We start from the raw sequence: 27,366 nt of genomic DNA on the forward strand, positions 1-27,366 counted from the left end.
GCCGTCTGATTTCATCATGAGTCAAGGAAGCGTACTACTATGGTGATATTCCTTTTATTGTTGTCACTCAGCTATACTTCATATAATAAAGAAAGAAAAAAGTCATTTATCGCTGCTTCAAATCCAAGTTGGATTCATATTTCTGTCAAAGGTGCTAAATCTGTTTGCCTAATTTTGGATTAGTGACTAAAAGGAAGGCAACAAGCCTGTCAGCAGCACCCTACACCCGCCATTCACACCAAGGGATTGATTGACGTTCTTTAACGCATCTTCACAGGTTAAAGCACGGGAAATTTTGGTGAATATTGCACGGAATTCAGTACATCTTCGAAATCCGAAGCTACACCTTAAGATTAACCACCTTTAACCGGTACTGATGATGTAAAGTAACAAAAACGACGGTTGCTTCCGACTTAGAACAGTACATAACATTAGATAGAGAAATGTACATAGTTATAAAGTCAAGCACGGTAAAATGTTCAAAGTTTAGTATTCGCTTCACGCCAGTATTTCATTATAAAAACCATGAAAACGATGTTGCATTTAAAAGGTGATTTTAATAGTTATTTTGATACACAGGTTTGCATAAGACATATTTTTTCAAGAAACATGATGAGATATCTTAAAAACTCAGTAAAGGCTTAATTGTTTATTTCCTCGGCTCGCCAGCTCCGAAATCAAGAGCTCTACCACGAGGCCAACATGCTCCTCTAGGTTGGAAGTGAAGCCTGTTTATTTACTTGTAAACTGGAGTGATAACATTTCAAAAATATTGCAGATTTATTAGACAACTAATCGACAAGAAATATTTTATTACATCACGGAAAGTTTTGAAACAATGTCAGAGACAAGCTCTCAAAGGGACGGTTAACTAGAGTTAGGAAGTATTCAAGCACTGTGTTAAGGGCACAAAAGGAGTTAGAGTTAGAAGGTATTCAAGCACTGTGTTAAGAACACAAAAGGAGCTAGAGTTAGGAAGTATTCATGCACTGTGTTAAGGACACAAAAGGAGCTAGAGTTAGGAGATATTCAATCACTGTGTTAAGGACGCAAAAGGAGCTAGAGTTAGGAGATATTCAATCACTGTGTTAAGGACACAAAAGGAGCTAGAGTTAGGAGATATTCAAACACTGTGTTAAGGACACAAAAGGAACTTGAGTTAGAAAGTATTCAAGCACTGTGTTAAGGGCACAAAAGGAGCTAGAGTTAGGAAATATTCAAGCACTGTGTTAAGGACACAAAGGAGCTAGAGTTAGGAGATATTCAACCACTGTGTTAAGGACATAAAAAGAGCTAGAGTTAGGAGATATTCAAGCACTGTGTTAAGGACACAAAAGGAGCTAGAGTTAGGAGATATTCAAGCACTGTGTTAAGGACACAAAAGGAACTTGATTTAGGAAATATTCAAGCAGTGTGTTAAGGGCACAAAAGGAGCTAGAGTTAGGAGATATTCAAGCACTGTGTTAAAGACACAAAAGGAGCTAGAGTTAGGAGATATTCAAGCACTGTGTTAAGGATACAAAAGGAGCTAGAGTTAGGAGATATTCAAGCACTGTGTTAAGGACACAAAAGGAGCTAGAGTTAGGAAATATTCAAGCACTGTGTTAAGGACGCAAAAGGAGCTAGAGTTAGGAGATATTCAATCACTGTGTTAAGGACGCAAAAGGAGCTAGAGTTAGAAGATATTCAATCACTGTGTTAAGGACGCAAAAGGAGCTAGAGTTAGGAGATATTCAATCACTGTGTTAAGGACGCAAAAGGAGCTAAGGCTCACGGTAATGTTTATGCTTCATTTTGTAATATTCTCAGTTTATCTGTCCAGCTCATGGTTTCATATGTTATCACTATTATGAACACTATATGCCCGAGTAAGATATTAAGATAATATGAAATCCATGATTTTACTTATAAATATTTAAAAAAAAAATATGTAGTATACCATAAAAAACGATTGAAACTAATATTTTTTTCTTACTGCATTCACTTTCTTCGAAGAGACATTTTAAGAAAAAACTGCAATTATTTGGTCTTTTTTTTACTTTTTCCCAAATATTCAAGCAATTGACAGGTTATTTATAATTGTGTATGGAGTTAATAACATGTTGAAACTTAACATTACCTCTTAACGTAAAATCCTTTGCTTATTTTCTCTCTCTCTTTTACTCACTGACGTTTCATAAAAGTCTGTTGTTGTTTTTTAAAGTGCAAAGCTGTGCTCTACTAAACGTGGGTATCGAGACCCAACTTTAAATATTATAAATATTTTCTTATAGCTTGCCACTGTAAACACTATGCTCTTATCTTACGGTAAAAACGATTAAAAGGGTTCAAATTAATATCTGAATGATTTATTAATATATATATAGATTAAATTGTGCTCCAGTGAAGATATCATTATTTCTATTTTCAAAGTGGTTAACCGCCTGTTTTGACTGATTTGTCAACATTCTATATATAGCAGCAAAACGCCATAGCCGAAACACCTTGTGAACGCATGGTTATTTTCTTATGTTAAAAATCTGTAAAGTCAACCATGCCTACTATAAAATGACTATAGGTATTTGAAGACTAAACCTGCTTTTGAATGCGACCGGTTTTGTTACGTATGTAGGTTAAATTAAAAAAGAAAATAATACGATGAAGGACAGTTAATACGGTCACAGATTAACTACCAAACGTATAAATCTTGTTCCTTTTTTGTAATTTAACTTCTGTGGACAATGTTTGTGAAATTATGTCCCGCAATAACACTTGCTTCTGCTCAACTGTGGCATAGCAGTTTGTCTGTGGACTTACAACGCTAGAAACCGAGTTTCAAGACTAGCGGTGGGTAGAGCACAAATAGCCCATTGTGTAGCTTTCTATTAAGTTGCAAACAACTATATGTTTGCTCGTGTTCCTAATAACTACGATATGAGGACCAAGTCCTCGTAGAGAGGAAACCATATAAACAAGTTGGTGTTTGAAATTATGAAAGACTCTAGCTTTAGGGATTAAATGTCCTATAACTGTGTGGAATATTTATTAATTAGTGTTTGAGCAATTATTTACATGGTTCAAAGTCCAGACATGAAGGTGGTGAACACACACTGCATTTAAGGCTGTGGGCTTATTATAAAGGTATCAGTCAATCTCGTCATTCTTCGAACAAAGCCTTTGTGGCGGCGGGCGTAGTTGGCTAGCTGTATTTCACCCGGTCAGTGATTCACAGTTAGGAATTGCTACATGTGAACTCTGTAAGGGTCATGCGTAAGGTATTGTACAGGTTGAAAATTCCCAAATTTTTTACCAACACGATAGGCCTTTTTCATATAATAAGTTCAATACCTTTACTGAATTCACGAATTGTACTTAGTCATATCAGCTGCTTATTTTTACGATGCAGTTTCTGGAAATTTTAATTTTTCAAAAAGTATCTCTCCCTGCCCTACTAATTTAATCATTGAGTCAAATTCCGACGGCTGGGCAAGTACTTCAACTTGATTTCAGAGTATTTGTACTTCAAGGAAGAAACACAGTGGGATTGTGTCATAAAGTGACTATGGAAGTGCAATCAATTCCGTGTTTCGTCATTAGCTCGTATTTCTACTGTAATGATGGTACAGTACCGAGTGTTGGCGTTACATTACTGTCATATCTGACTCATTTCTGTGAAAACTAACTGTTTACTTATCTTCTCAAAATTAATGACTAATTATTTAAAAAAAAACTACTAGTTATGTAGTAAACAATCGAAAACGCACATTTTTACATGTGATTTGTTACAATATACGAGTAATTACTTCCAAATGTTAAGGAAACAATCTAAATATATCGAAAATATCTAGATATACAAGCCAGTGTATTGGAGCAGAACAGTCTACCGTTGTTTCGTAATTAAATGTAGCTGGTCAAAATATTACGCAAATAAATTATATTTACTTAGCTATCAGAAGTGACACCTTGAGTGAAAAATTATCATTTTTTCTTTAGAAAAATGTTTGATTTGATTTTTTAATTGCAATTGTAATTGTGGTTTGTTGTGAAGAATGATTGTAAAAAAAAAAAAGTAGAAGACATTGACATATTGCACACATTATCTGTGTTGAGTGAATGTAAAATTACTTCTCTACTAGTTTCGTTCTAATTTTGCGCAAAACTGCACGAGAGCTGTCTGTTCTAGCCGTGCGTCAATCGGCCCGGCATGGCCAAGTGTGTTAAGGCATTCGAATTGTAATTCGAGGGTCGCGGGTTCGAATCCCGGCCGTACCAAAACATGCTTGCCCTTTCAGCCGTGGAGGCGTTATAATATGACGGTCAATCCCACTATTCGTTTTAAAAAGAGTAGCCCAAGATTTGGCGGTGGGTGGTGATTACTAGCTGCCTTCCCTCTAGTCTTACACTGTTAAATTAGGGACGGCTAGCGTAGATAGCCCTCGTGTAGCTTTGCGCGAAATTCAAAACAAACAAATCGTGCGTCATTCAGTTGTGGAATATTAGAGAGAAGGCAGCTAGTCATCCCCACGCACCGCCAACTTTTGAGCTACTCGTTTACAAAATAATAGTGGGACTGATTGAAACAGTATAACGCCCCCACGGTTGAAAAAAACGAGCATGTTTGGTGGGACGGGAATTTGATTTCGGGACACTCCGATTGCGAGTCGATAACCCTAACCATCTAGCCATGTCAGGCTTACTTCACTACTGAATCGAACAACAGTTCACTGACCCTATTTTGAAAATAAGAAAAAAACAACTAAATTAAAATGCAAAATCTTTATTATGACTTAAATATATATCAAACTACAACAAAAATAACTGATATTAACATTGCAAATGTATTACAGAAAGGTCACACATACAAACTTCAAAAAGTGTGGACTCTTTCAACCCTATTGTTTAGTTAGTCTGATGAATCATAACTGATGGTATGTTTATAAAGATTATCATTCACGATTAAAAGCATATTTGTACGTTAAAATTAATATTACTTACAAACATAACTTACAATGATCCATATATAATTCTGCTTCATTCTTCTTCAGGACGTGGATTTGCAGGTAAGTTTTTTTTGTTGTGATAAGTTTTGTACTTGTTTCTTGGACGAACGAAGTGTTAGTAGAAGTTCGTATCTACGCGTGCTACAAGTGTTCTTTATCCCACAGCTCCAAGAAACTCATGGTTTGGTAGCTATCTTCCAACAGGATGGAGCACCAATCTACTTTGATCGAATTGCTAAAGTATTTGTTAAACAATTTTTCCAAAGCGTTGGACTGGTAGAGAAGGATCTATGAAATGGCCCACTCGTTTGCTCGATTTAGCCCATTTAGATTTTCATCTCTGGGGCTTTCTGAAATCAAAAGTTATCATAACAAACCAAAAGACATTGAAGAATTGCAACATCTGGTTTGTGATGCCATCTTATCTATCCTTATTGTTGTGTTGGAAAATATTTTGTTAAAATTTGAACACAGAAGTAGGTTAATTATAACGAGTGATGAAAGACGTATGGAAACCATAAATTATGAAAACTAAAACTGAGAAGCCTACTATTTGTAGTTATATTTAACTTTTGTTGCTATATCAAAAAAAAAAAAAGTTATTTAAATTTATTTTTTGTATATTTGTTTTCAAACACATGCATATGAAAAGTTTGGTATAACTGCTGTTATCAATAAAACGTTCACTACAAAACATTTCATTTTCGACACTATTACTTTGTCACAACAAATATTTTGCAATCATATCTGCATAAAACGCCTTATCTATTAATGACATATTTGCCTAAAAACGTTTTGTAACAAAATCAAAACAAAAACATGTTTCACAATTCTTCTTATATTAAATTAATTATAGTTTTCACTTTAAAATACTGAAAAATTATAACAAATTAATCAATATAAGTTTGCTTTTAAAGGGTATACGTAAATAGTTATGTTCAACCATTAGTATTGTAGAAATTAAGAACATATTTTTTGCCTTTATATATATATACTGACAAATCTCCACTCAAAGTAATAGCAACTCCACTTTTATCTGAGATTTACATAGAATGTATACTTTAGGAAGGTTTCATATACAAACTCCAAAAAGTGTGGACTCTTTCAACTATATTGCGTAGCTGGTATGAAGAATCACAACTGATGACAAGTTGATGAAGATAATATTTCGCGAGTAGAAATATGTACCTGTTATTTGTTCTAAGAGTAAAACTCCACCCAATGCATCTTAAGTTGTATAATTTCAAGACACTAGCAAGCTACAAGAAATGTGATAGGATTCAAAGCTCTATGTGGCAGGACATTTTTAAATGAAAGCAAACCAGTTACAATACATAGTGTAGCTCGCTATTTCTTAGTTAGATATAAATCTCTTACATATATTTTATATTATACTTGATATTGAATAATTGTTTTAAATATCTAACGTCTACATAATCATCAAATTAACTTTAATGTTATAACGTCACAGGCATCGATTTCCCACGTAAATTCAAGCTTGTAGATTTTGTGATAAATTTGACCCCATAAACTGGTTATTCATATTTCTAACAATTGTGATTGAACGTCTAATACAAGTCTTCATGTGTAATTGCTTATATAAATTTTATGATTCATCATAGTCAGATATGATTTTAGAGTACATCATTAATTATGTAAATCAAATCAGAATATCATAGCTTAATAAGACAAGCTTCATGCATACTGAAATGTTTAGCCACAAAACTTCAAGTATTGCATAGAAGATTATGATGTTAGATCAACTGTTCAGATTTATAGCTAATGATTCATAGTAAACTTACAAGAAATATCAGATAATCGATTAATGCTGATGTTGATTGTAAATATTAAAAGTGAGAAATATTTTTCACCAGTAGAGGTGATATGTGTAATCATAGCTTTCTCAGAGTGTCTACACCCAAGTGTAGTAATATATGCAGTATATCCAATTGTTCTAGAATGTTATTAGTCAAATGGAATAAATGATAGTAAAGGAAACATAAAGATCATTCCCCAAAAATTATTCGTACTCATATATGATCAGGAAACACTTCATCATGTAGAAACTGTATACAACATATCATACACTTGAAATACATAATTAAATTGAGTACCCCGTCGATTGCACATTAGATCTCTTGACCCTCCAGACGTATTGTGTTACTTAAAAATGATAGAATTAAAGGTCAATAGGTTTGAAAGTATACTCATGCTCTACATGTATTCAAAATAGCAGATAATTAATACACTTTATAATGAATAAGGGTGTGTGTGATTTTAGTGTTATAATTCCGTAGACTTACCGCTGTACCAGCGGTGGACATGAATAAGGGATTCAGGAATATTAATATTACTTTAATTATCTGTTCACAAGTCAGAAATCCAACTTTCATTATCTGTTCACAAGTCAGAAATCCAACTTTCATTATCTGTTCACAAGTCAGAAATCCAATTTTAATTATCTGTTCACAAGTCAGAAATCCAATTTTAATTATCTGTTCACAAGTCAGAAATCCAAAGTCAGAAATTTCATTATCTGTTCACAAGTCAGAAATCCAACTTTAATTATCTGTTCACAAGTCAGAAATCCAATTTTAATTATCTGTTCACAAGTCAGAAATTCAACTTTCATTATCTGTTCACAAGTCAGAAATCCAACTTTCATTATCTGTTCACAAGTCAGAAATCCAACTTTCATTATCTGTTCACAAGTCAGAAATCCAACTTTCATTATCTGTTCACAAGTCAGAAATCCAACTTTAATTATCTGTTCACAAGTCAGAAATCCAACTTTCATTATCTGTTCACAAGTCAGAAATCCAACTTTCATTATCTGTTCACAAGTCAGAAATCCAACTTTAATTATCTGTTCACAAGTCAGAAATCCAACTTTAATTATCTGTTCACAAGTCAGAAATCCAACTTTCATTATCTGTCCACAAGTCAGAAATCCAACTTTCATTATCTGTTCACAAGTCAGAAATCCAACTTTCATTATCTGTTCACAAGTTCAAAGGTTTATAACATGTCTAGATCTGAGCACACTATAAAACAATTATCTGTTCATAAGTTACTATATACTGTCTTCGATTTATGATTCACATATTTGTAGGTTAAAACTACTGTCGCTTGCAAATACAACTTACAAGAATCTATAGGTAATTTTACTTTATTCTGCTTCAGGACATAATCGCTTAGAGACTATAAATTCTGTATCACCTTTGTTATATACAGAATTGACAATCAAAATGTATTCCACATTGAAATATTATGTAAAAGGCAAGACGTGAAGATAGTAAACAACATAGATAATAAATTATGTAACGATATATATAACGTTATTCATACCTAAGACATAAATATTGTATATAACATCCATCACACTAAATCCAAATAAAACACAAGTTACTAAGTCAATATAAAAACGCGAATGTGATTTGAATAATAGTTTCTACAAGTGATCGGTAACTAGTAACTCATTTGATTAGTGTTACTTACAAGTTGTTGGGAATAATAATTTTATTCTATAGATGTTCTCTACATATTGGTTATTGGAACGTAATTTGAATGATGTTGTTATTAAGTGGTTGACTACTGGGATATGATTTGATTGAAATTTTCTACAATGTATCGGTTATTGAAATATGATTTAATTAATTATTTCTAAAAAATGCTTATCTAAATCATGTTAGAAATCGGACGTGGGTAAAGTGCTTATTACAACAAACAAATTCAGCAAGATCAAATTATGATTATATAATATAAATACTTTAAAATCTTTATTGACAGTAACAAGCCTCAACTAAAAACTACTGCATATTTTAGTGGATCACGAACCCATAATCATAAAAAAAGAAAATTCTATTCTAATTGTTACAGATGTTTCTAAATTGTACATAATACATGAGGAAACTCTCGACCAATCAATTAGTATATATGGTGCTGCCACCTATTTATCCTTCTTTTGAAAGTTTCTGCACACCCTGGACACAAATCTCCATTTAAAATTAATTGCGAATTCTTAAATATTTTTAATGATTCTTTTATAATTAGGTTCTATTTATTAATTCCACTGGACACTGTGATAAGTGTCAAACTACCCAATAGGCGTTATCTGAACATATAGCCAGCCATCAATGCTCTTTCTCACTGTGTCAGTTGGAACAATGTCATTTGATTGAATACTCTGATAATAATACGAAGTATATATAAAATAGTCATAAAAATGTTTTGAAAATTTAAGTTAGTTTTAATTAAAAATTCGTCTTAAAGATTTACATAAATTTATTTTTGTGTTAACTACGTGTGTGTATGTGCTTTATTTTTAATTTTTATTATTATTATTTTATAAAGAGGAGAAAAGATTAACTCTTGGTTCTCTGCTTTCACCACTTCTATCAATGCTGGTCATGACTGAATATAAATCAAAGCTGTTTATGACTGAATTTAAATACCATGCACTAACCATAGCTTTGATTAAACCCGTTGCGTAGATGAAATGTTGATAGCACACTCTTGTGTTGGTTTATAGTTAAACACAAAGCTACACGATGTGCTCTGCCCACCATGAGTACCGAAACCCGGTTTCTAGCAGTCTAAGTCCGCAGACATGCTGCTGTGCCACTGCGGGACCGTTCCTTGTGTGGCAGAAAAAGAATAGTTCGTTAATAGATTTCAACGAAAATGAATCCAGCAAAACTTTCAGTAGCTTACATTAGAAATATAACAACCACAGTCTTTACATTTTGGGTATTTTTTAGTTAAATGAATTACTTCAGTTTATAGGAAGTCGTATTGCATTGTTATGCCGCCACTCAAGATGCTGTGTTCATCCTTATTCTCAAGATGGCTCACTACATTTGAGTACAGTTTTAAATATTTGTTTGTATAACACTTTAGTATTAACATTGAATTTATTAAAACACGTTACCATTCTCAGATAATTTAATGGTAACAACATCGATAGACATTTAGATACTTGAGAATATATTTCAAAGTGAAGGAGGAAGTAAAAAAAATCTGTTAGAGATAGAACTCACGCGTGTTGAAGGAAATAGCGGAAAGTAGTCATTGTGACCCGTGACAAAAGTTTACCAAGGGATCTGAATGCCAGCGTATAAGATCGTGATTAAACTGGCGGAGCCGAGACTTGGACCCTGAAGAAGAAAGGAGAAGGCTTATTGATAAGAACAGAACTTAGGATGTTGAGATGACTGATGGGAGTGTCTATGATAGAGAAGAGAAAGAATAAGGAAATGAATGAAATGGGAGGAATTGAAATCGGGTAAAGAAACCAAAAGAAGCGAGGCTGAGATGATGTGATGACATGAAGAGAAGAGTAGAAGAAGAAGAAATAATGAGAGAAGTTAAGCCACCAGTAGCCAGCAAAAGAAGACATAGAAGGTCAGTAAAGTGTCAGAAGGACAGAAATAGAGAAGACACGGACGAGAAAGAAATTGCTGAAGATCTTACAATGAAAACAGATGATTGGAAGAGGACAACAAGTGTGAAAAATAATGAACCATGTTAAGAAAAACAAATGAAGAAGAAAATATTTTAAAATTTATAGTAATAGATAAATGTCAAATTTATAAAACCTCTCGTCGGTGTTGTCTAATGTGTATTGACCAGGAGTGTAGAAATTTAAAATTTAGACTTACTGAACATAAATCGGCTGTAGTAGAGCAGAATTAATGAATCTGCTTTAGCTGAACATATGGCAAACAATTCTCTTTCTCAGAGTGTTAGTTAGAAGAATATCAAATTAAGTATTCTATTGATAAATACAAGCTAAATATAAAACAGTCGTCAGGAACGTTGAATAATAGAAGCTAACTTTAAACAAATTTGGATCCGGGAGTTGCAGAAAATGTTTTGGAAACCTACTTTAAAGATAAGGAGAGACACTACTTTTATTTATTGAGTAGTCGAAGTTTCTTTTGCATTATGCATAAATTGGAAAAGCATATTAACATTATAATACATTTTTTTACTTCTGTTTTATTTATTCATGATGGTGTGTCAGTGTTTATTTGATTTTTGAATTTCACCCAAAGTTACACGATGACTATTTGCACTAACCGTCCCTAAGCTAGAGGGAAGGTAACGAGTCATCATCACACACAATCAACTCTAGGGCTACTCTTTTACCAACGAATAGTGTGATTGACCGCACATTATAACTTCCCCACGACTGGAAGGACAAGCATGTTTGGTGTGATAAGTATTTGAGCCCGTAACCCGCAGATTAAGAGTCGAGTGCCCTAACCACCTGACCATGCCGGTCACAGGTTTTATATGTAAGACCTGTGCTTTCAATAAAGTTTGTGATGCATTTATGTTGTGTAGTTGCTGAGTTTTTTAAGTAGCGATTGTTTGTCGGAATATACTGTTTAACAGTATGTTGTGTTATATATATCCATATATTGTTAATACAATCCATATTTCAATTTGTACATGGAATTTTTCAATATTAACATTTCAGACAATCTCATTTTTGAAAATCTTTGGATCTATTTTGCGTTGACTTATCGACCATTTATAAGGAATCCAAAGGAGAAACATTATTACCGCATGAAACTAATTTGAACTTAGTTTAACTTAGTTTAATAATTTACCTAAAATGCAAAACTGTTTAAAATAATATAACAACTGAGCAAGCCCCCAGTGGCTCAGCGGCATGTCTGCGGACTTACAACGCTAAACTCCGGGTTTCGATACCCGTGGTAGGCAGAGCACAGATAGCCCATTGTGTAGCTTTGTGCTTAATTCAAAACAACAACTGAGCAAGGACTGTTTTTGTGCTGCCATCTGTTATCAAATATGAAAACAAATAATACTTTTGTATTTAGTTACAGCTGTCGTAACAGTATTTTTCATTTTCATTTAATTATAAAAAAAATAAACGAGGTAATTTTCAGAAAATATTGTGAATATTTTTTATCTGCTCGAATTTACACTACTCAGAAGCTTAATGTTCAACAAGGAACTTTGCACGGACTTCGATATCCAGTAATTTGTGTGATGGAGTTCATAATAAAAAGTCAAGCTCCCGATGGAGACATTTATAAAGTAGAAACGTTGTGCAACTGAACTTTTGCAAGATTTGGTAAAGCTCTGTCAGCAATACCTTTTCATACCTTAAAATTCTTGACTAATATTAAATTTTATCACTTTCATTTTTTAGTTTGTTGTTTCTTGTTTGTGTTTTAAGGGGGAGTTTAAATAAACCTTTCGTATTAAGCATATTTCTATTATAACAATATCTTATCCCTTTCTTTGCAACATCCATTGGGATTCATCTTTCTGTTTTAATTTCTACTAAGCTGTAACCATTCTTGTAACTTAGTTGCTAATTTCATATAATGAAGTAGTAACTGTTCTCATCCTATAAAACTCATAACAATATTTATATTAAAACAAAATGTTTCAAAATACAAATATAATATCTGTATTCAACTCACTACGAATATCGAAACCAAAACGTTATTAGCTCACAGACTTTTTTCTGGCCTATCGCGACACCGAAACAAATATTCTATAATCAAGAAATGGAATGTAAACTATGAGTGTACAGTTTAACTTCAACTGTTTGAATATCAATATCACCAAGTTTCAAATAACCTATGGATATCAATCTTATCATGACATCCTATTGTATTACTTAATCTAAAAAATACAAATTTTCCTGAATAAACAATAGCAGTTATTAAGACTGCAGATAGGTTTATTAATCAGTATCCTAAATTTAAATCCTCATTGTGTCCGGGATGACCAGCTGGTTGGGGCACTCGACTCGTAATCGGAGGGCCGCGGGTTCGAATTCTTGTCACACCAACTATATTCGCCCTTTCAGCCGTGGGAACGTTATGAAATAACGGTCAATGTTATTTGCTGGTAAAATAGTAGTCTAAGAGTTGGTGGTAGGTGCAGATGACTAGCTGCTAAATTAGGGACGTCTAGAGCAGATAACTCTCGTATAGCTTTTCTCGAAATAGAAAAACAAACAAGTCCTAATTTTTTTTACTTTTTTATATTCGTATAATCCTTAAAAACTCTGTATGAAAAACTAAGAAACTACCTTACACTTAAATTCAGTTTGTTGTATCTTCAATGCAAACTTTCTGTCTCAGTCACTGAAAGGCAAAAATACGTTACACTAATGAGTCTCCTAGAATTTTGGAAAATACGTCAACGAATGGTGGTTAACCCTAAAAATATGCATAATTGCTCACCTCCAGTGGTAATACTTCCTAAATGTGTTTACATGTCTGGGTTGTCGCACTTCTAAGTCTTCTCGTCTTGCTTCTGTAGACGAAAAGAACCTTCATTCGTGATGAGTCACTTGGTTAGTCAGCTTATCTGAGCATTAGGGTATCTTTTCCCTTCAATCGTTTGTTCTCAGATTACTCTACCGTCATTCTTATGAACGCCAATAACTATCGCAGCGAAACATCTTTTTCCATTATCTCAACTAAACCAATAAGACTTCTGCGAGAGAACGCTAAGTTATCTTCACTAATTGCGTACTTGACTATTCAAACGTTCGAAGCTTTTCCTTTCGTTTGAAAGAAAAAAAAACTTTTATAAATTAAAATGAACCTTAGTGAAACGAAAGTTAAAAAATACAATAAATAGGTTACCGTCACCTCTGTACTTGAATTACAATAGAGCAAGCGTTCCATATAAAAAAACATATCACATTCAAAGGTAATTAAAACTTTTACATGTGGCGTCGGAGAACGAGGCTATAAACTTGGTATTAGTTTTGTTTGTTACTTGTTGCTGGAATTGAAACTTTTTATAGACAGTTGGCATGACAACTTGAGATTAATGACTGAGTAATTAATGCTTAATGATAACGTAGTAATTGTATAACATATGTTGCATCAATGAACATATATAAAGGTAGATAAGCTATAACTTCACTGAATTAACTCGGTTTTATTTATTTTGAATTTATCGCAAAGCTACACGAGAGTTATCTGCACTAGCCGTCGCTACTTTAGCAGTGTAAAACTAAAGGGAAGGCAGCTAGTTATCACCATTCACCGCCAACTTTTGGTTTACTTTTTGACCATCACATGATATGCCCTACAGCTGAAAGGGCAAGCATGTTTGGTGTAACGGGATTTGATCCCGCGATTTTTAGATTGCGAGTCGAGAGCCTTGTTACAAAATTCTTGGCATATTGAATTAGTTTTTGTAGCTAAACGTAGTATTGTAAATGTCTACTTTAAGAAACTTTGACAATAAGATATATATATAAATGTATATATACTCTTCAAAAAAAGAAACGCAAAAGACAAAATTTTGAGACAAATTGTTAACAAGTTTATTGCGGGTAGTTCTGTATGACATGTGTGTAACTTTTCACATTCACTGCTGAACATCCAAAGTCTGCAAAAGCGAAGTCCACGCTCATTAGTTGAAGTTTAACGTCACTCAACGTCAATAACGAGTATGTCCCCGTGAGCATCAATAACTGCTTGGCATTTCCTGCCCATGGAAGCGATGAGATGACGAATCACATCCTGTGGAATGGCTGTCCACTCAGCCTGCAAAGCTGCTGCAAGCTGAGGTAGAGTCTGCGGTTGAGGTTGTCGCCGTCGCAGACGTCGGTCCAACTCGTTCCAAAGATAGTCGGGCTGTGTGAGGACGGGCGTTGTCATGTTGAAAAACGTCGTTGACGTTCACCATGATGGGTTGCACATGGGGCCTAAGAATCTCGTCGACGTATCGTTGAGCCATAAGATTCCCTCGAATGTGCAAAAGGTCTGTTCTGGCATTGTAGGCGATGGCAGCCCATATCATGACGCTGCCACCACCAAATGTGTCAACTTCCTGCACACAGTTTGCTGCAAAACGTTCACCTCGGCGACGGTAAACACGGGTCCTTCCATCCTGCCTACGAAGCATAAAACGTGATTCATCGTTGAACCAAACATGCCTCCATCGTCGATGAGGCCATACCCGATGTGCCCGAGTCCACTGCAGCCGTGCTTGACGATGTTGCTGGGTAAGGATGACGACTCTGACTGGACGTCAAGGTCGGATTCCTGCATCTCGTAGACGGTTGCGTACGGTCTGATCGGAAATCCTACACAACCCTGGCATGGTTGAGGCAGTAGACGTCGCAGTGGTAGTCCTATCCCGAAGATGACGTAACCGGATGTAGCGATCTTGTGCGGGCGTGGTCACACGAGGTCTGCCAGATCATGGACGGTCACGAGTTGATCCATGTTGTTGGTGACGATTTCATAGCTTTGTGATGGTGCTTGGGTGGACATTCACAGCTGTGGCAATATCTGATAGAGATTTGATTGCTTCCAAGCGACCAATGGCGTTGTTGCGTTGTGCTTCAGTCAGTCTTGGCGTAACTGTATTGCGTGTCGGTGGCTTAACACTGAGCTATGGAAACCGATAACCCGTCACTTTTATAGGGATTTCGCACATGTTGCACTTGCAGAACATGCAGATCTCTCAAACAAATTTATTGGACACGAATGCGTTTTGGCAAAAAATCCGATGTTTTCCTCCGTTTTCAAAGTGCACAGCTTTTATTGTCATTTTGGTCTGACAATCAGTGCCTTAACTCGTGTAACATCACATACTCTGAGCTTGTAACGTTATTACATATATTTCTGTTTAAAATAAAAAATACATCCCTTTTGCATTTCTTGTTTTGAAGAGTATATATCAGTTAATTTAGTACTGTATGTATCTGAACAAAGCAATATAGACTCCAGTTCTGTTTTATGTGTAAAAAGATTATATGATGGTTCATTAGTGTTTGAAGTTCATGTTTTCTCAGAATTTAGAATATTCTATACAGCTTTAAATGATTGTGAGAAAGCAAATACTTTCTCATAAAGAAATCTTCATGTTGAGTTATTTCTATTCTGATGAGCGACGTTTTATTTTCTTGTTCTCTCATTTCGTACACGACGAATTGTCATAATCTTTGTTAATCATGAAGAAACCTCTGGACGCTGGTTGTTGTTACTGGACATTGGTTCGGTTCGTATGACTGCTTGGATCACCATTACTTCTTCTGTTCAGAACAAAACAATAAAGAGGAAGTAGTAACTATGTATATATATATATATATGTATTGTACTTAAGGGTACTAAAATAGTAATATAAAAAATATATATGTGTGACTGTGTGCATTATACACGAAGGCGCTAAGATAGTAGTAGAAAAGCTATATGTGCGTATATATACACCATACATTGTGCTTGGATTGGGAGGCGCTAAGATAGTAGTAGAAAAGCTATATGTGCGTATATATACACCATACATTGTGCTTGGATTGGGAGGCGCTAAAATAGTAATAAAAAAATTAATGGACCATAGAGGTTCGTGATTCATTTACCGATTTTATTCGGTTAGTCACAGGTGTGTAAATATTCCTTTTAAGTTGGTCACTCGAAACTGCACATTTCTTTGTTTATTTGTTTTAAACGCAAAGTCGCACAAAGAGCTATATTTGCAGAGCTAACCGGGTCAGGAAGCCACAAATTATTTAGTTATCAATTATTTGGACCTTTTTTTACGAGATATATATTATTTTAATTATAAGTCAGCCGAAAAGCGTTTGATGTAGTTTTTAAAACACAACATGGAACAGTTGTCTAAGCAACTTATATTGTTTTCATTCTGAGTTTCATGATTGCAACTTAAATTCAAATCTAGAACCTCTAGTTCATTTCATAAGCCCCCAAGTGGCATACCGGCATGTTTGCGGACTTTCAACGACAAAAACCGGGTTTCGACACCCCTGGTGGGCAAAATACAGACAACCCATTGTGAAGCTTTATGCTTAACTATAAACAACATCATTTATTATATCAAAACACTTACTTAGCATTTCAATAGAAAATCGTATAAAAACAGATTTTACAAGTTAAAGAAAATCATTACTGTCGCTTTGGAGCTTTAACAGAAATTCATCAAGCTTAAAACATACCTTGACTAAGAAATACTGTTTCTGTTTGTTCTGTGTAACTGAGAACAGTAATTGTTTACCAAATTTACAGTCCCTCGCTGGAACAGCGGTAAGTCTACGGATTTACAACGCTAAATCAGCGGTTCGATTCCCCTCGGTAAACTCAGCAGATAGCCTGATGTAGCTTTTCCATAAGAAAACATTCACCCACTCACCCACCCTGAATTTATAGAATTAACCATCAAGTTCAGAAAAACCTAAAAGAGATAACAAAAGTATCTCTAATAGTTTCAAAAGAGCATATATTCTTGTATTAGTTATTGTTTTAACTTATTTTAAGATATCTGCTGATAAATAATGATATTAATGAAAAGAAGCTTAGCTACAGTTATAAGAACTACTCATCAAATAAAAAGTTTTCTTTATAAATTGGGTATTTTTAGCGCCATCTCGCTTATTAAAATGTGTTTTAGAATCGCAAGGCTATTCAATATCAAACTGACAGGATGAACACCGAACATTAATTTTATGAGATATTTTAATTTTTGGTGCTACAATACTTTACATACTGTTATGCTTTTTTTGAGCATAATGGTAATGTTAAGAGTAAAATAATATAAATAAACCACAAAACTTTCATTGAACATTCCATTTTTTCTGTTTGCTTTATTGAATTTCGCCCAAAGCTGTGTGTTTTGTGTGTTTTTCTTATAGCAAAGCCACAAAGAGCTATCTGCTCAGCCCACCGAGGGGAATCGAACCCCTGATTTTAGCGTTGTAAATCCGGAGACATACCTCTGTACTAGCGTGAGGCCGCCCAAAGCTACTCGAGGGCTATCTGTGCTAGCCGTCCCTAATTTAGCAATGTAAGACTAGAGTGAAGGCAGCTAGTCATCACCACCCACCGCCATCTATTGGGCTACTCTTTTACTAACGAATAGTGGGATTGACTGTCACTTTATAACGCCTCTACGGCTGAAAGGGCGAGCATGTTTGGTGCGACGGGGATGCGAACTCGCGATCCTCTGATTACGAGTCGCACGCCTTAACACGCTCGTCCATGCCGGGCCATCCATTCTTTCTATCCATGGCGCCATTTTTAAAGAGCTCTATTAATAAAACTATCAAATATATTTCTCAGAAATAAAATAACTAAAACCTTTAACTATTTCCTAATCTTATACAGAATGGATTGTGGTTAGCTTTTCAACAGATCTTTATTGGTTAGAAAATTATATTTACACTTGCAATTGTTACAAATAAAGCAGTATGTTAGAATTATTATAACTTTAGTTTGTTTTATTTTTTAATTTCGCGCAAAGCTGCTCGAGGGCTATCTGCGCTAGCTGTCCCTAATTTAGCAGTGTAAGACTAGAGGGAAGGCAGCTAGTCATCACCACCCACCGCCAACTCTTGGGCTACTCTTTTACCATCGAATAGGGGAATTGACCATCACATTATAACGCCCCCACGGCTGAAAGGGCGAGCATGTTTGGTGCGACCAGGCTTCGAACCCGCGACCCTCGGATTACGAGTCGAACGCCTTAACATGCTTGGCCTATAACTTTACTATATCTGCTTTTAAAGTTTTTAAACAGAATATGTACCAGATGTTTATTAAAATTGTTTCTTGTTTTGATACTAGAGATGAATGAAATGCTAGACACTGATATGAAGTTTCAGAAGTTTATCTCCCATTCTGCATAAGATCTTATTCGCGATTAAACAAAGTCAGATTCACTGAATAGAGATAAAATAGCGATTTACATTTTAAGTGAACTTCTTCAACCACCCGTATCAGCTGCTGTTGAAGACGATCATGTCCTGTTTCTGACAATTACTGTATTTCCTGTTGGATAATAGAGCAACACAACAGCCTTTAGCATCGAAAAGTTTACAGTCATTGTCCGTACTTATCACAAATAAATGAGTCCAAATTTATTTCAATAACGTAGCTTTTGTACAATAGTCTGTACAAACGTCTTAGATGACGAATATTTACTTATATTTTCTTTTTCTACAGGACAATGATCAATGGAGACTGTAAGTTAGAATTATAATCATGATGTATGATACCAAAAATCTGTTACTGTTTTTAAGGTTGTTGCTAAAATATTTTACTGAACATCCAACAAAAATGTCAATATATGTTCAAAATTGGCTAGAAAAAACAGTTATACTGTCAAAACACATGTATACAAAACTGACAGTGATAAAATAGCTGACATATTTATCTGCAAAACTGACCGAAACGAAACAATTAGAATAGGAATCAAATGGAGGTAAAACGAACTTAGATAAGACACCATAAAGTATGTTGCATAATAAACATTATGACTGATCTGACAAACATTATGACTGATCTGATAAGCATTATGACTGATCTAATAAACACTATGACTGATCTGATAAACATTATGACTGATCTAATAAACACTATGACTGATCTGATAAACATTATGACTGATCTAATAAACACTGTGACTGATCTAATAAACATTATGATTGATCTAATAAACATTATGATTGATCTAATAAACATTATGACTGATCTGATAAACATTATGACTGATCTAATAAACGTTATGACTAATCTGATAAACATTATAACTGATCTAGTAAACATTATGACTGGTCTAATAAACAGTGTCCAAATATTTATAATTAAAAATCGTGACTGTTTCCCCCTTTTTTTATTGTCAACTTTATTTAAAAAACTTGCTCAAGCACCACAGCCATTACAGGATTTCAGGGATGGTATATTTTCTGATTTGACCTATTAAATACTAGCTATTTGTAAATGTAAAATTTATCAAAATATCTTGTAAAAATGTAGATTCTGAACACGTTAATCTTCTGTAAATGAAACATTTGAAGTGAGCACTTATTACATTTGGAATGTTGGAAATATTTGTTAAATCTGGATTCATTTTGCCCCCCAGTAGCTCAGCGGTATGTCTGCGGATTTACAACGCTAAAAACCGAGTTTCGATACCCGTGGTTGAAAGAGCACAGATTGCCCATTGTGTAGCTTTGTTCTTAATTCAAAAAACAACAGCGAAACAAAATGGATTTAGGTTATTAATTTTTACCTTACTTACTTAGTGCCATCTAGTATTGTAAATTGGAAGTATCTGAAACTTTTTAAAGAAAGTATTTCATTTTATAATAAAACAAAAATTCAGTTTTCTTTTAAAACGTAACAAAGTGCTAAACAAATCGAATAAGAAAAGCTCTTGCCATGAGTATAGCATATACTAAAAAACATAGGAACGATAGTCTAATAACAATAAAAGTTTAATTGACAATACGAATATTCACAAATATTGTAAAAAGTACACATATTAGGTTTCCAAAAAAGTTATGTCCAACGACTCAAATAAAAAATGTTGACAATAAATGACGTTCAGGAAAGGTAACCTCCATACAATACATATAACATAAATATCAGCTCTTAGATTGAGTACGTGAGACCCATGGACCGAATCAGAAACTCTGCTGAATAGAATTAGCCAACTGGTCGTGTATATCAGTCTTATTCCATCCATAATCTGAGGTAATAATTTCTTATCATAATAAGGATATATATTTCAAAGAAAACAACTCACACATGGTTACTATGGAGATCAAATTAGGTTTATGATTTAATGTATTGAGCTGAGAAGGTATTTATGATTGCGTAAAATAATAAATCAAGTCATGTTAAGAACATTTGTTCTGAACATATACATTTTTTTATATATATAAATATAGGTAGTTTCTGTTTTAGTACCAAAAATATTTTACAGTTTTTACAGACATTGTATATTTTTGTTCAATAATATCAACCTAATTATTTCAATAGTTATCATTTAATTGTTTTATTACAGAGTTAGATGTACAGCTTGCATCTAGCTTGTATTTCTTGGCTTCAAGCGATACAGTATCAACGATTATCACAAAAAATAGTTGAATGTAACTTTTTTTCACATTAAAGTACGTAATTACCTGTTTTATAATTATAAAAAAAACTATTTAAAAGTGTGGTTAGATAGACAAACATAATATCGCATAAGAGTAGAGAAATCTCCTTCTTCAAGTTATTAAGTAGATTCTGTTTTTCCGACTTAAAACAAATTCAATACTAACTATATGTGTGCATAAGTATTTATACTTCTGACATAATTGTTAATAATTGTTGTACTGCGGTATTTTCATAAACTTCCTAGCAGCTTCTCATTTATGATTTCTGTCATTGTGAAGACTGAATAAACTATTTTTATCTATAGAACAGATAAATAGTTAGACGTAATAATTGAAGCTAGGTGTATTTACCGTTTTTGTAGCTGTACAAAAATAAATGAACAAACACACTTACACACACCTGAAAGCTCTTGTTATCCGATAAAACATTGTATATAAAACTAATCTTTCATTGAGAGATTAAGGACAAGGGCATACTCGTTATTTTACTGGTGCTGCCCCCTAATCATATTATATTATACTAATTATTATAATTATACTATATATTAATTGTACTAAACCGACTTAAAATTGGTAAACTAAACTGTATATTTCTATAATCGTTAGTCTGGTGCTGCTACCCATATCTATACATGTATGCATTATATATCAGTGTTGTCCTAAAACTACTTAAACTGGGTAAACTAATTTGTATATCTGTATAGTCATTGGTTTGATGCCGCTATTAATATATATATACATATATCTATATATTTAAATAATTATTATATATTACTTGTAATAAAACCACTTAAATTGGACAAACTCAACTCTGCAGCTGTTTCTTTATTCTTAGTTGAGTAAAACTAATGTTTTTTAAACATGATAATCAACATGTTCATAGTCCTATGTGTATAAAAATGGTTATATGATATGCAATCCCCATCATCTTACAGAAAAGTTAAATTCTGAAATATTATTTATTCCTTGTTTTGGAGTGTGAGACAGTAAAAGTAACCACCGCTTTATAGATGTTTCTTATCTTGTTAACGTCTCGGATTTTACAGAAAATCGTCTTCAAAGTTCTGGTTTTAAGTTCATGAAATATCAAATGTTTATAAAAACCGTTTACCACAAAAATACCGTTTGATATCAGTTCTAACTGCTGAGTATACTTACCCTGTATTGAACGTAGTATCCGAGACTGGCGAAAATCTACTTGATTCGTATTCAGAATCCATGGATACGGATGTGAAAAATAAAACTCAACTGAACCGATCAGTTGGGGAACTTACTACAATATGATTTTATGACCCTTTTTATTATATCACATGTCAATGATTAACTGTGAAAAATTGCTTACTTAGTGAATATTAATTAACATTCATAGTCAGTGTTAAAAATAGAAAAATTGGCCAATTAAAGTGCGTAATTTTCAATTTTATAAAAATCTTCATCTCATAGAAAACTTTATATAGGAAGTAAATAATTACTGTTTGTTATAAAAGTAGATATTTGTTAAATACTTCTGATAATTTGTTGATTTATTTCCTTTTAAAAGTTGCCTCCTAGTGGCTCAGCGGTATATCTGCGGACTTACAACACTAAAAACCGGGTTTCCATACCCGTGGTGGGCAGAGCACGGATAGCCCATTGTGTAGCTTTGTGCTTAGTTAAAAAAAATTACAACAACCTTTTAAAAGTTACATTTATTTGTAAAAAAATACCGAGAAAATAAAATACCACTTTTGAGAAATTAACAGAGGGCACTGTAGAAAGCAACCTTCCTTATAATTTCTTCCTAACTTGTTTGGAAAATCACAATCAGAAATCAAAGAATTATTTTTAAATTATTCCTTAAAATTAATAACAACAAAACCTGTTTTCATACATAGTTTGTATTTAAGGTAAAGTGTTATACTTCAGTAAATATTGATAATTATGAAAAGACAAACAAATTATCACTTTTGTATTTTTGTGAAAAAGTAACTTACGATTAGTTAGACAAAAACGCAAAAGTGATAACATTTTTCTAGTATCAAGGATTTCACCACAACAGAAACGGCAGAGTTTATAGAATAGACAACGTTTATCATTTCACATTTATCGAATGTATAACATTCTGTCCATGAATAACGTCAAAAACAAACTTTCGTATCATTCTATGTTATACACAATCAACATTTATAAGAGTAATGTTGAGACACAAAAGAGTGGGAATTGTAAGAAACCACGAAGTGAAGTCAGGTGCAGATATACAGTGAATAAATAAGTAAATGTATTTCAACGGATGATAAGATGTTTATGTATTATTTGAACTGTTTAGTAACTAGCCTTGCTTTAATAATTAATTAAAAACTTCACGCAGTCCGTTAAAGAGATTTGTTGTCCAGTAGTTTGTGTGTTTGGATACAAGTAATGCAGAGAAATGAGAACAATTTGCCCACACTTCTAGACGCAATACTATTAAAAGAAAATATTCCAATAATCTATAAACAATAAACAATCTTCAGTAATTTGTGGAAGACAAATGTTACATGTGAAATGTTACTTTTGTCTGCCTATAATTTTTTTATTTATAATAACCAGCAGAGGCGTAGCTTGGGTTTTCAGCGCCTGGGGACAAAGTCAGTTTTCGCGCCCCCTCGTGACAAAATGAAAGCCATAATTCCTAATTATGTAGCATCAGTTTGGCGCCCCAACCCCCGATGCTGCGCCCGGGGACAGATGTACCCCCTTGTTTCCCCTAGCTACGTTACTTATTACCAGTATCGCAACGGCCGAGATAGCGACGTGACAGACGGACAAACGGGAGGCTTTTCGTCTTCATATAACAGATTAGTTAATGTATCCATTCACTGCATGGTGAGTAGTGGGTAGACCATATACCATGTCTTTCCCCGTGTCTAGCTGATGTATCGATTCAACGCCTGGGGGAAGACAAAAGGAAAGAGGTTAGACCCCTTTGCATTTCTTTCACCATGTCTAGCTGATGTTTGTGTTCAACGCATGGGGAAGAGTGGGTAGACCATGTCTTTCACCATCATTTTGTTTTTTCAGCAGCAGCATCTGATTATATCTGTTATTCTTTCTTTGTTTCGTTATCCTAATTTTTGCTAAGCTTTCTTCATTTTGTCGTGCCATCCACCTACGTTTTCTTTGCCTTGCTAAGGGACGTTTTCTTTCTTACACTGTTTCCGAATTATTCTAAGTTCTAAGCTCCGTTATGTCTGCGGATTCACGCCGCATGAAATAGGGTATCGATACCCGTGGTGGGCAGAGCACAGATAATCCATTCTGTAGCTTTGTACTTAATTCAAACAAACAATATGGCTCGGCATAGCCAAGTGGTTAAGGCGTTCGACTCGTAATCTGAGGTTTCCGAAATCAAACCCACGTCATATCAATCAAGTTCGCTCTTAAAACTGTGGAAGTGTTATTGACGGTCATTCCAACTATTCATTGGTAAACGAGTAGCCCAAGAGTTGGCGTTGGGTGGTGATGACTAGCTGTCTTCCCTCTAGCCTTACATTGCTAAATTAGAGATGGCTAGTGCAGACAGCCCTCGTGTTGCTTTGCGCGAAATTCAAAACAATTTTAAGTTCCATTTAGAATCTTAGTTCAGAATTTATTGCATAGATGGCAATAGTAGTTAAAATGAAAATCTGAGGTGGCTCGCTTCTTTAAACATGTCATATTTTAATTCGAATGGTAACTAATATCTAAAAACCGCTCTCTTAATATATGGGGACTTGAAGTAAACGTGGTGTTTATTTAAAATAAACAAAAATTAACTTAAAATCCCGATTCAAAAATAATTTGAATACGTTGCTTCCGTCTTAGAATTAAGCGCTGCAATTAACGAGGTATTTTGAAATTTGTGTCCGAAATCGAACGCTGAGAAATATAAGTTTAAAATATCATGTTATTAATATTTTATTTTTCGATTATTAGAAGAGTTTGGTCTAAAAATGATCACTTCCGCTCGAAGTTTGAACTCTCAAATTACTAAAGTTATTTAAAGTTATCGAGCGGTACGAATAAACCGAACATTACCAATACAGCGTGAATAGCTTATATATGTGCGGAGATACGTGTAGTCAGAGGAGGACTTGGCCATAAAAGCAGTAGGTGTGACCACTAGGCTGGTCCTACGACTTAAACCAATGGCCAACCCTTCGAAATGTTAATATATAACAACTGCTCTTGTTGTCGTTATTCAGGGTTGGACCTTGTCTCCTGGAAAGTAACATTGTGTTGAGCGGTGTTACATTCTTGTTTCAGTAGTTTACGATCGATGTCCTGACGAGCGAAAGGATGTTAAAGAGTATTCCGCTTCTGTTCTAATTAATAGTGGATGAAATCTTGGCGAGTTTCCTGCTGTTTCTTGTGTTGACTTTTTTCAAGATCTTCTCTTTGTACTTTGTTTGTGAGTTGGGCTTTCTTAATCTGTTGAGCGGAAGAGGCACGCTTTAATTCGGGCATTTTCAAAATTGAAATGTGCTGCGGGTAAACATGCGGGTTATTATAGAATTGTAGCCGAGGGTTATGAATGGACAAAATTTTAGCGCGTTGTGTCAGTGTGTCTCCTTAACAATCATCAAATAATTATGCTATTTGTGAGCCGGAAATACCAAGCATGAGAAACCCATATACCCAATTCGATTTTATTGCTATTCATGACCTGTACCAACTTTAAATCTAATGATATACTCAAAGTGGCGCATGGTCCGTTTTATATATATATTGCTGAAAGAATTTTAAGAAGACAAACTTGCTTGTCGAGGCAGAATGCGCCGTCATTTCTTATGAGTTGCGTGTCAAACGATACCGTAACAGACAAGATATTGGTCTGACATACGGAGTTTTTTGTTATATAGTAGTTTTGTTTCTATCAGACAGCTCATATAATTTAATATGATTAAACTTATGATTGTTGTAATCCTAGTCATGCAATGAATTCCACCTTTTTCTTCCATATAGTTTTATTGTTTAATATAAATAACGATCAGATGAGGTTCTCACAATATTCGCTCATTCCATCTTTCCTCATTTTATTAATCAAAATAAGGAAGGACAAGTTATACCATTGACCTTTACTTCACAGTTAATTATTCATACAGTATAATAAAAAAATTTGACGAAATTACTTTCAGCTAACTTTTTAATAAGTGATCGAGTTCTCTGACACTAGTTGGTGCTGTTTTAAGTTGATAAAACATCTCTTTATTCCTAATGATCCTCTAAAATTATTACAGTTCATCAGAACACTTTGATGTTTGATTTTTCTTTGTGTTTGCGAATTAGATTTCCAGAGTTCTACACGACTTATATGCAATATTAAAGTAGCAGTTGGTAAAGATAGAATGGAAAGGCGGCACGGTATAGCCAGGTGGTTAGGGCACTTGACTCCTAATCTAAGGATCGCGAGTTCGAATACCCGTCATATCATTCATACTTGCTCTTTAAGCTGTGAGCTCCTTATAACTGACAATCACTTCCACTATTCTTTAGTTCGAGTAGCTGAAGAGCTGGAGGTAGGTGGTGATAACTAGCTGCTTTTTTTCTAGTCTCACACTGCTAAATTAGGGACAGCTAGCGCAGATAGCCCTGGTGAAGCTTTGCGCGAAATTCAGAGCAAACCAAACAGTAGAAAGGTTGGATTAAATCTTATAAGTGCATTTACCATGCAACTATTAACCGTTCAAAGCACACAAATTGATACAAGAGAACTCTAATTTTCACACAACCTTTTGGTGGTGTTAAATTTTTTTTCATTTTTCTAATTCGTCTACTTTCGTAATTTTAATTTAAATTCAGTTACCGAATTTAGCCTAGAATATTTGAGCCATGTGATTCAGGCGCTTGACTTGTAATTTAAGGATCGCATGTTCGAATCCTCGTCTCATCAAATATGCTCGTCCTTTTATGTGTGAGGGTGCTATAATGGAACAGTGGATCACACTATTCATTGGTAAAAGAGTAGCCCAAGAGATAACGGTGAGTGGTGATGACTAGCTGCTTTCTCTCTAGTCTTACGCTAGTAAATTAAAGACAGCTAGCGCAGATAGCCCTCGTGTAGCTCTGCGCGAAATTTCAAAACAAACAATAAATACAGATATATATATGTATATACATTATATACAAGGCAATAACAAGGTAATACATAAAATAAAAACAACAACATAATTTAGTATAGGTAGTTTGAAATATTCATCTTTAAGCAAATTTAATGAAATGACACACATAATATTAAAATATACTACACAATTTTAAGAAAACTTTGATATGTCGATTGAGTTCAAAGTTGTCACTTTGTTTTGTTCGATAGAAGTTGAATCGAATTTCCATTTCTTTCAGCCAAAATTACGTCTTGACTTCGATATGGGTTTGTTCTTTCTCAACTTTGATGCGTGCTTGTTCAAATTCAATTTGTTAGGGTTTCAGTTATTTTTATCCCTCAACTCTGATTGTCTAGTGGAGACAATGGAGCGT

At 34.2% G+C, this 27,366-nt stretch overlaps 1 long non-coding RNA gene across 2 annotated transcripts in view; it reads left to right on the forward strand.

Annotated features, from left to right (window-relative positions):
• LOC143226151 (uncharacterized) overlaps window positions 1–5,782 on the forward strand; it is a 19,442-nt gene extending 13,660 nt beyond the window's left edge. For both annotated transcript variants that reach the window (XR_013014399.1, XR_013014398.1), the window contains exon 3: window positions 5,145–5,782. This is a non-coding gene — a long non-coding RNA (uncharacterized LOC143226151). The remainder of the gene's footprint in view (window positions 1–5,144) is intronic.
• The last annotated feature ends 21,584 nt before the right edge of the window (window positions 5,783–27,366 follow it).

This window comes from Tachypleus tridentatus, chromosome 9 (assembly GCF_004210375.1).
Source record: "Tachypleus tridentatus isolate NWPU-2018 chromosome 9, ASM421037v1, whole genome shotgun sequence".
Lineage (NCBI taxonomy): Eukaryota > Metazoa > Arthropoda > Merostomata > Xiphosura > Limulidae > Tachypleus > Tachypleus tridentatus.